Source organism: Desmodus rotundus, chromosome 9, assembly GCF_022682495.2.
Source record: "Desmodus rotundus isolate HL8 chromosome 9, HLdesRot8A.1, whole genome shotgun sequence".
Lineage (NCBI taxonomy): Eukaryota > Metazoa > Chordata > Mammalia > Chiroptera > Phyllostomidae > Desmodus > Desmodus rotundus.
Genome location: NC_071395.1, coordinates 101,714,430 through 101,725,595, shown reverse-complemented (window position 1 = coordinate 101,725,595; position 11,166 = coordinate 101,714,430).

The following is an 11,166-nucleotide window of genomic DNA, read 5'->3' as shown; positions in this document are numbered from 1 at the left end:
TTAAGAATCTCCCAGGCAGGGCCCAATGGGGAGTTGAGAGGCTTGGGGGATGTACTGGGAAGGAGCCTAGGCAAGCAGGCGGAGGTGAGCTGGGGCGGGGGACTGTCGGCACCCTTTTAAAATCCCCTGTGCCCTGGGCTCCCTCCCATCCCAGATCTTATCTTTAGGTGCCTGTCCCTGGATGCAGCTTTCCCTGGGGCACCCCAGGACCCCCAGGGTAGGAGGAGGGGGCAGATCAAAGGGCAGGCTCCCCGACAAGGGAACCTGAGATGGCTTCTTTGTCTGTACCCTGGAGAGGCCCAGCCTGAGACAGGATGGATGGCAGCCCTGGGCCAGTGGCTGGGCTGGGGGTGGGAGTGTCAGTGGAGAAACCAAATCCCACTGTATTCACTGTGGACAAAAGGAAGGGCTTGGAGAGGGGTCCAGCTCCCCTCACCAGCTGTTCTGGCTGGAGGCTTCTGGCAAGGTCTTAGGACATCTGAATCACGCTCTCTTCAGGGGCAGGAAAGTCTCAAAGCAGGTGGCAGTTTGTACCCCTTCTGGTTGGGGACCTGGGTCCACTCCTCAAGCCCCACTTTTAGCTGATTCCAAGTTACCCACATCTAAGAAGGGTACTTGGTGCAGAACTGGGGGGGGGGGTTGAGTAGGAAGTAGCCCCATCCAGATTCTTCAATCTCAGATACCCCCTGACTTTCCCACCCCTCCTAGGAAAGCAGACTGGCCACTTGGGTGTAACACTATCCCCAGACTCTGGGCTCCCCCACATCTGGATCCCCAGCTGCCAGCCTCCATGGAAGCTGTGAACTCTTCCCCTGCAGTCAACAACAGCAGAAGAGCCAAGGGGAGCAGCAGCTGTCTGTTTGGGGCTGTCTGGGGCCACAGACAGGCGCCTGGTCTCCATAAGGGGGTGTGGAGGGGGAGGATCCATGTTTCACCTGCCTCTATGGTAATTTGGGGCCTCACAGTTGGCGTTAGGATGGGGGGCGGTGTTTGTGGTACAGTTAACCTTATACCAAATTTGGTCTAAATTCAAGGATACTCAGAGACTAGGACCCCCAAACCATGTCCCCACAAGTCACCCACTGAGACCACTTAGAATCCACATGGACTCTCAGGCCAAGTCCCTAGTATAGATGGGCCAGGTCCAGAGGTGGAGATGGGTGGGGGCTGGGCGAGGTAACCCCAGCGGTGGTGGTCACGTGAAGGCCTGAATGTAGCCTCGGGTTCTCCAGGGTTCTCTCATGCCCATGACCTTCCCTTAGCATCGCTCCCTGGGGCTCATTGCCTCAAGCCCACCCGGATTGGTTGCCCAGTAACACATTACCACAAATTTAGTAGCTTAAAACACACACACCCTTTTTTAAAATTTAGATCTCACAGTTTCCATGAGTCAGACTCTGGGTCCATCTTAACTGGGCCTTCTGCTCAGGGTCTCACAGGCTGTGGTCAAGGTGTCGGCCAGGCTGCATTCCTTCCTGAGTTCAAGGTCCTCTTCTGAACTCACACAGTGGTTGTCGGTATTCAGTTCCTGCAGCTGCAGGACTGAGGTTCTGGTTTTCTCGCTGGCTGCCAGCCGGGGGCTGCTTTCAGCTCTCAGAGGCTGCCCACAGTTCCCGGCCACAGGGCCTCTCCTAAACCCCCTCACCGCAGGGCAGGTGACTTCTTTGCCCAGCAGAGGATCTCGTGATCCCAGGGAGGGTCTCAGTACCCATTTTAAGAGATTGCACCTGATGAATCCAGGCTCAATAGAGCTGTCTTCTTTTTAAAAGATTCTACTTATTTATTTTTAGAGAGAAGGGAAGGGAGGGAGAAAGTGAGGGGGAGGAAACATTGATGCAAGAGGGAAACATCACTCTGTTACCTCCCATACACGACCCAACCTTAGGACTGAACCTGCAACCCAGGCACGTGCCCTGACTGGGAATTAACCCAGCAACCTTTTCCTTTGCAGGACGACACCCGAGCCACTGAGCCACATCGGTGCGCTCATCTCCCTTTTGATATTTGAAAATAAACTGATTTGGAATCTTCATTACATCTGCAAAACCCCTTCACCTCTGTCATATTCTATTGGTCAGAAGCAAGTCACAGGTTCTGCGCATGTTCAAGGGGAGGAGATTACGTGACACTGTGACTCACTGGGGACCACCTTAGTGTGTCTCTGCCACACCAGCCACAGAGTGTCTTGGTCCCTGCTCCTCCTCCCAGACTTCTGCCCTCTCTGGAGGGCAGACTTTGTGAGACAGTGAGCCTGTTGATAGCCCGGTGGGGGGCCAGGTGTGGGCCCTTTCTTTTTCGACTTCCATTCACCAAAGTGCTGTTTGATGCGCACAAGGCATTCTGGGAATGTGTAGATTGGTGAGGCTGTGACTCTAGCCACTGGGTCACCCATCCTTAAGAGGGAGGCCAACCCCATATAAAGAAGCCACTTCAGACTTTAGGGGAATCCAAGGGAGCTTGTCAGGGGTGGGATACCCTGCGCTGACCCTGCTGGGATTTTGAAGACAACCAAAGTCGGGGGCGGGCAGGGGAAAGGGCTATTAGGGCTAAAGGACAGCTTACAGGAAGTGAATTTGGGGAACAATGTAGCTGTTGACTGCAGGCCTTTCAATTAGAAAGCTGATGAGGGAGGGCTCAGGAAGCCGTGAACGTGAACTTCTATGAGCAGGGGAAGGACGTGATGATATCTTGTCATGGACACCTCCTGAGAGCCCCATCTCCCTCTCTATACTGAGCTCCCACTGTGAGCCAGACACTGAGTTTGGCGCTGGGAACACAATATTAACTCAGCATAGAGGGGACCTCAGGGATCTTAGAGACGACTCAGGGACACAGACATTAACCAAATCATCAATTACATCTGGAATATGAGCTGAAAAGAAAGAACAAGGTATTGTAAGAGCAAAGAAAAGGGGCCCTGCCCTAGTCTGGTGAGTCCACAGAGACCGGGGGTGGGGTGGGGGGACCGTGGGGGGGAGGCTGGTATATCACAGCCCAGCGGCGAGAAGAGAAAGAACAGGTGGGCGCTGCACCTGCTCCACACGGGCATCTTCAGTCTGAAGGCAGCCTCTCTGCCCCTAATTCTCACCCTCTCTCAAGGCAGGGGCCGCGGGCACGCACTCTGTGCGCCCAGCTCTGAGCTAGCACGCTCCCTCCGCCTTCGCACACTGCTAAGGGAAGAACCCTTGACTTTCCTGCTCACAGAAACCCTCAGCCAGGGGCACAACCGCAGGTCCCTGAGTGATGGGAGCCCCCTTGGACCTTTGTCCCTCTGTGCTACCACAGCAGGCCCGGAGGACCCTGCCCCACTGCCTGGCCTTGTCTGTACACCCGTCCCCAGATGTTCTCACGCCCCACTGCCCCAGACACAGCCCCAGACAGCTGCACAGCTGGCCATCCGGCTTGTGGGACAAGGGGCCTGCCAGTAGCTCTGGGAAGGAGGGCAAACAGGGGACGCGCCTCAGACAAACAGCGGACTCCTCCAGCCAAAGCATACATTGGTCAGGGGCCTGAGCAGGCAGGCTCGGGTGGTGAGGGGGGCGTGCTTAACCCCTTCCCCCCCAGCTCAGCTCCAAGGGGTCCCTGTGTTCTCATCACTGCCACTCCCTTGCCCTCCAGCCAGAGGCCCCCACTCCTCAGCCATCCCAGCAGGCACTCTTCTGGCTGGACAAGGAAAGTCTTTCTTGCTCCCCAGGGAACAGTGTCACTCATTCATTCATTGTTATAGAAAGAAGACACAGTTCATGTCCCCAAGGAGCCAGGGGCTGGAAGTCCTTTCTGTTGTCTGACCTTGCTCCCGCTCTCTGGCTTGGTCACTGCTGTCCATGTGCTGTGGCAGCTGCTGATTGCTCCTCTCTGATCTCCAATGCCCCCTCAGCTTCCAGGCAGAGAAATGAGAAATGGGTGTAGGAATAGCAGGAGAAATGGCAGCAACAGGGTCTGGAGAAGCCTCCAGCCCTGTCATGTCCTGAGACTGTTGCTTTGCTCTGGAGGCAGCTCAGCGCAGCAGGGGAAGCCTGAGCTCCCATCTCAGTCCCACACCCACTAACCTCGCATCCACAGACAAGTTACTGGGGTCTCAGCGAGCCTCTCTCTAAGATGGAGGGAAGCGTAGGAGCTGCCTTAGCCGGGCTCAGAGGACGAAAGGAGGTAATGCGTGCAAAGGACCAAGGCTGGTACCGGCACTCAGAACTGCCTGGCTATCCTCCTGAAGGCCCAGTTCCGAGCAGCTCCAGGCAGAGACAACGCCTGAGTCATCTTGAACTCCCACTTTAGAGGCCCAGGCAGACACTGAACATGTAAACAATTAGCACTAGAGATCACAGCACTAAAGGCTGTGACAGGTGACAGGAAAGAACTCAGAGGGGCGAGCAGGAGGAGTCTGGACAGATGGGTGGAGGCAGCGTGGGAAGGCTGCGCTGGTCAGAGGTCGGCTGTTTGCCTGTCTCTCCAGTGCGTCCTGCTGTGCAGTGGAGATTCTAAGGCCAGCGGCAGCCAGACTCTGCACCCGAGGCGTGCAGTGTGACTAGTACTCGGGGAGACAGAGGGTTACGGGAGCATCCTTCCCCCGGGCAGGCAGAGGGAGCAGACCACCTTGGGGCTGTTGGAGAGAATGTGAGGCTGGGAGGAGGCAGGGGAGGCTGGTGAGTCCGCATGTGAAAGAAGTTGGGATATAGAGTTAGGACATTCTTCTGGGGCACGGGGGAGCCATGGGAGATTTGAGGTCCGGAAGTGGCTGTTCGGATGTGGGCTGGAGGAAGATCACTCTGGCTGTGGTGAGGAAAAGAGATCAGAAGGGCTGGCCCAGGGGAGGCAGGGAACCCAGGCAGGAGCCAAGGCTGTGTTTAGGAGAAAAACCAGCAGCTCCTGGCGCCTGACTGGACCTCCCAGGTTCTGCCCGGGAGCTGGCCTCTGACCCATCTCACACCTAAAGTCCCCCCAACCTCAACAGCAGCTGCTGGGGGCCAGGCGTCGAGACAACTGTGAACAAGCCAGATGAGGGGTCTCAGGCAGATGCCAAGCAGCAGGTGAAGCAGGCATTAAACAGACCACACGGGGAGGGATGGCTCGTGAGTTATTAAGGGAAAGTGGGACAGGCAGTCTGCTCAACACCTGAGCTCTCTGAGGGCAGGGGCCTCGTTTCCCCTTCACCCTGGAGAGGCCTGAGGTCATGGTAACACTTTCTCCATGAGGCTGGGGGCTCCCTAAGACAGGGTCTGTTTCCTGTCCAGCCACCAGGTGCCTGCCTGCTCCCACATCTCCTGAGGGACCAGGAACAGAGTGAAGCTGGTCATGTCATCCTGAAACACTCACCAGCCACCCGCCATTTCCTGAACTGAGGCCACTGCTCCCGGGCAGCAGGGTACACCGGAACTTTCTCAGAAGTACCTCTCGGGGGTGTTGCCAGGCCAGGGGAGAACCAGCTCCCACAGAAGGTCTCCACTCAGCCTCAGCCCCCCCTGCCCACCTCCCTCCTCGCGGATCCAGCCTAGTGGCCTGCTCTCCCCCAGCTGTGAATGCACACAGCTGCTGAGGTTGGGGCGATTGCTGAGTGGGGCTGGATGGGCTCTGGGCAGAGGCCAAGGTCCACACTCACCCTCGGGAGGGATCTGAGGGCAGGACTGGGGTTGGAAGAAGACCCAGGAAAGGTTGCTAGAACAAGGAAGGTCTAGACAAAGAGCTGGGAGAAAGGGCCCTTAGCCTCTTCCCTTAATTCCTATGGGCCTTGGGTCAGCCCTTCAGTTCCACTGGCCAGTTTTCCCATAGGCCTGGGATGGTCGCTGCAGTCCCTTCTGGCCCTCACATGTTTTTTATTCCAACAGGGACAATACATCTCCGAAAACTGAAAGGTCAGGAGTCACCTCATGTGAGAGTTCCATGAAGTCAAATGAGAGGAGATGCCACAGCATGAGAATTTGAGGCTGACACTAAGAAGGACTTCCTGGAGACTTCTGGCCAAGATGGAGGTGTACATAGACACACTGTGCCTCCTTGCACAACCAAAAGAAGGACAACAACAAATTTAAAAACAAAAAACAACCAGAACTGCCAGAAAATCAAACTGTATGGAAGTCTAAAAACCAAGGAGTTAATTAAAGAAGAAACACTCACCCAGACCTGTAGGAGGGGCGGAGATGGGCAGCCAGGTGGAGAGAACTCTCGACAAGGCGGCGGCTGGAGGACCAGGGCGGGCAAGGTGGCGGCTGGCAGAGCAGGTGGTCCCACATTCACGTGCCAATAAACCAGGAGGAACAACTGGGAGCAAGACAGAACCCGCAACCCAGGGTTCCGTGTGGGAAAATAAAGCATCAAACCTCTGACTGAAAACACCTGTGGGGGTTGAGGCTGCAGGAGACACTCCCAGCCTCACAGGAGAGTTCATTGGAGAGACCCCAGGGTCCTAGAATGTACACAAACCTACCCACCTGGGAATCAGCACCAGAAGGGCCCAATTTGCTTGTGGGTAGCGGGGGGAGTAACTGAAAACCCACAGAGAGTAGAGCAAGAGGCACCGTTCCCTCTTGGACCCCTCCCCCACAGACTGCATCACAACACAGTGACCTGAGGGGCCCCGCCCTGGTGAACATCTAAGGCCCTGCCCGTTACTATGTAACAGGCACACTGAGACCAAAAAAAAAAAAAAATGGCCCAAATGAAAGAACAGATCAAAGCTCCAGAAAAAATACAACTAAGCAACGAAGAGATTGCCAACCTATCAGATGCACAGTTCAAAACACTGGTAATCAGGATACTCACAGAACTCATTGAGTATGGTCACAAAATAGAGGAAAGAGTGAAGGCTATGAAAAGTGAAATAAAGGAAAACATACAGGGAACCAACAGTGACAGGAAGGAAACCAGGACTCAAATCAATGGTTTGGAGCAGAAGGAAGAAAGAAACAGTCAACCAGAACAGAATGAAGAAACAAGAATTCAAAAAAATGAGGAGAGGCTTAGGAACCTCCAGGACAACTTTAAACATTCCAACTTCCAAATTATAGGGGTACCAGAAGGAGAAGAGGAAGAGCAAGAAATGGAAAACTTATTTGAAAAAATAATGAAGGGGAACTTCCTCAGTCTGGCAAAGGAAATAGACTTCCAGGAAGTCCAGGAAGCTCAGAGAGTCCCAAAGAAGTTGGCCCCAAGAAAGCACACACCAAAGCACATCATACTTACATTACCCAAGATTAAAGATAAGGAGAGAAGCTTAGAAGCAACAAGAGAAAAGGAGACAGTTACCTACAAAGGAGTTCCCATAAGACTGTCAGCTGATTTCTCAAAAGAGACCTTGAAGGCAAGAAGGGGCTGGCAAGAAGTATTTGAAGTCATGAAAGGCAAGGACCTACATCCAAGATTACTCTATCCAGCAAAGCTTTCATCAGAATGGAAAGGCAGATAAAGTGATTCCCAGATAAGGCCAAGTTAAAGGGGTTCATCATCACTAAGCCCTTATTATATGAAATGTTAAAGGGACTTATCTAAGAAAAAGACGATCAAAAATATGAACAGTAAAATGACAACAAACTCACAGCTATTAACAACCAAACTTTAAAAAAAAAAAAACGAACTAAGCAAAAAACTAGAACAGGAACAGAAGAATCACAGAAATGGAGATCACATGGAGGGTTATCAGCGGGGATGGGGAGAGAGGGAGAAAATGTACAGAGAATAGGTAGCATAAACGGTAGGCAGAAAATAGACAGGGGGAGGTTAAGAATAGTATAGGAAATGGAGAAGCCAAAGAACTTACATGTATGACCCATGAACAAGACGTAAAGGAGGGGAATGAGGGTGGAAGGCGGTGTGCAGGGCAGAGGGGAATAAAGGGGGGGAAATGGGACAACTGTAATAGCATAATCAATAAAATATATTTTTTAGAAAAGAAGAACTTCCTGGGAAGGAGGGATATGAGCCGCTGGCCAGGCCCCATGTCACTGCTTTCCAGGGTTCCTTCTGGCTGGACAGCGGGAGGGACCTGTGGCCAAGGCGGTACTGGCAGATATACCTCCTGCCTTTGTAGCCAGGATGGGGACTTTGTCCTGGGCAGGTTGGATTTCCCTTCCAGGCACTCCGGAGGTGTGGCTTTTGACCTTTGGCTTAGTCATGGAGCAAGGCTGTTTGTCCACTCGCCCTGTACCCCTAGGATGGTGCGGAGCCAAGCGCTGGCTTTGAGGTTGGTGGCAGTCTGCCTGGTGCAGCAGACACAACGCCTGCCTTCAGGGAGCTCCTGACAGTAGGGCCGGCACTGACCCCAGGGAGCTCTGTCTGCTGGGGGGCACAGAGCCCTCGTTTGCAGGGGCCCCACGAGCACAGAAGAGTCATAGGCCCTGCCTCAGGTAAAAGACCTGTGGCAAGGAGAAATGAGCTGGGAGTCAGGCAAACCCCAAATCCCCCACTCTGGAGGCAGCTGGACCCCCAGCTGCGTGTGAATCTGAAACTGGATCAGGGAAGCAGACATGGCAAAATGCCCAGCATTATGTTGGGGAGCCCATGGGGGCGAGGGAGCCATGCACTCCCTGCACTGGCCTGTCGCAGACATGTGCTGGGTGTAAGAGAGACGGCTGAGTCAAAGCCGGCTGGAGGCCGTGTGCACATCTGCAGGCAGATGTCCTCACACCTGTGCTCCGGCCTGGGGGATGGGTGTGCCCAGTTCATGGTCCTCAGTGCCCGTGACCACACTCCACTCGGAGGCTATGCAGAGTCTGCAAGCCTGGGACATGCAGGTGTATGCACGACATGCATACCACATGTGCCCGAGTCAGGATGCTGACCCCTGGGGAGTGGAAAGCTTGGGCGTGGTTTCTGTCTGGGTCTCGGCCCCTTGAAGTCCTGCTGGGTGACCTGCAAGCCCTCCCTGGGCCTCAGATGCCCTGCACCCAGGATGAGCGAGGGCTGTGTGAAGCTTTCCCAGCTCCATCCCATCGGTCTGGGCTCTGAGCCCCAGGGGAAGCCCCAGGGCCCCTGCACACCCACCTCCAAGCCTTCTGTCTGCCCCTAATCCCTCGCCTTGGCGCCCAACAACTGCGCCTGAGCAGCGAACGCAGACCAGGCCAGCTGTCGCTGTGACATCCATTCTCCATGGCGGGTCTGGGAGCTCCCACCCAGTCCCCCCAACTCTCTCACCCTTCTCCCTCCTCATTGCATCCACACCAGGGAATTAGGCCAGTGGCACCTGGAAGCTTCTGTGGCCATGGTATCTCTCGTGGGGTTTGGAGCCTTAATCTACAAACTGGGAAGGATTAAGGTGACAAGGAACTCTGCTCCCAGCACCCCCAGAGTCTCACTTTCCACTTCCTCTGTCCCCAGGGCTCCAGGAGGACTTCTGGGGCCCCAGCCCAGGTCAGGAAGAAGTGCACTTATTTGCATATCACTTACATCTGATTTGCATGTGCCTCCTGGTTGGCCATTTCTAAGCAACCCTGGAATTTTGATCTCACAGGATGCAAAGCCTTTTCCCAGGGCTTGTTTTGTTCCATCTCCCCCGGAGCCAGATTCCTCCTAGGGGTTATCACATACAAGGACACACAAACACACACACGTGAGTTCTGTCTCCGCAAACACCTGAATTTATGTATGCACATGCACCAAAGTATACCGGCCTGCACCCACGCGTGGAAATCCCTGTGCACTCTCACCTGTGCCCCATGGGAGCTGCACCAGGTGTACTCACGCAGGCACCTGCCCATGGTTCTGTGTCTTCACACATATTTGTCTACACTTGTCTACACACATGCCCCCATAGCTCCAGCACATTCTGCGCACACAGATTAGTGTGCAAGCACACACCACTCAGCTCCACCTAGGGGCCCAGGGCCTGCATGTGGCCAGTGAGCCGGGGCTGGCTGCCAGGGAAGAGCTCTGAACAGCAGAGCGCACCCAGACCCTCAGATGAGCAGGACTGGCAGGGGCCCCCTGAGTGACTCTTTCGGGGGACAGTGCTGATCCAGTGGCTGTTTTTAGTGGCTGTGCTGCCGGTGACCCCGGAACACCGCAGTCAGAGCAGCGGTCCTCGGGTCAGAGCTTCATCCCCACAGAACCATGGCTTCGCCCTGAGTTTTCTCTCGTCTCAGGGGCCTCCCTCCCAGGCCGCTGCTCTCATGAGTCCCCAAACCCAACTCCCTTAGGTGGCCCTGCCTTCTGACTGTGTTTGCCCTGCTCCCCACGGAAAACCTCTGGCTGCCTTCCTCCACCATAAACACTCACACCTTTTTGCCTTTGCATGCATGCCCTCTTCCTAGATGGGCTTCCCTCCCTGTCCACTGGGCACAGCCCCGCACATTCTTCAAGTCCCACTTCAAATGTCACCTCCTGGGTGAAACCTCCTCTAGTCTCACCAGGCAGAAGTGATCACTCCACACTCCACACCTGCAGGGGCAGAGCAGTGGGGCGGAAAGGCAGGGATGGCCCTGAATATCTGTACAGGGGATGCGTAGGGGGCCGGGAGCTGCAATCCTCCGTTTGTAAAGACGGCCGGGGAACTTTTCTGAAAACTTTTGCTTAAGTTATATTTGTCCCCGTCTGCCAAGGGACGGCACTTCTGCTTAAGTTATATTTGCATTTATTTGGAGGAGAAGAGCATGGGCACCAGAATCAGACGATGATGCTTCCATCCTTTCTGCTGTGCACCTTTGGGTGAGTGTTGCAGCCTCTCTGGGCCTCAGTTTCCTCGTCTGTAATGTGGGCTCACCATGAGGGATTATGAGGACCCAATTAGAGCTTAAACATTTATGGCCCGAATTTTCATTTAATTAAAGAGTACATATTGATTTGGCTCAAAGGGTTTTTGCTCACTTCTCTGTCTCCCCACTGGACTGGAGGTTCCGCGAGGGCAAAGGCAATGTCTCTGTCTACAAAATGGGGATAACAATAGAACAGACCTCATATGCCTATAGTGAGGATTAAATGAATTAGCTCCTGTAATGCGCTTAGAAGAGCTCCCGGCACTTCCTGCTCAGTTTGCTATTGTAGTTCTTGCATACCCTATCGTTTAATTCGCACAACAGCCTTGTGTTACTGAGGATACTATTACCCAACTTTACAGGTGGGGAAAGTGAGGCTCAGGACATTTAGGAGCTTCCTTGCCAAAGACACACAGTGAGCAAGTGTTAGAACCCAGATTTGAACTTGGACTTGGCAGACTCTTAACCACGCAGCAGGATGTGACAG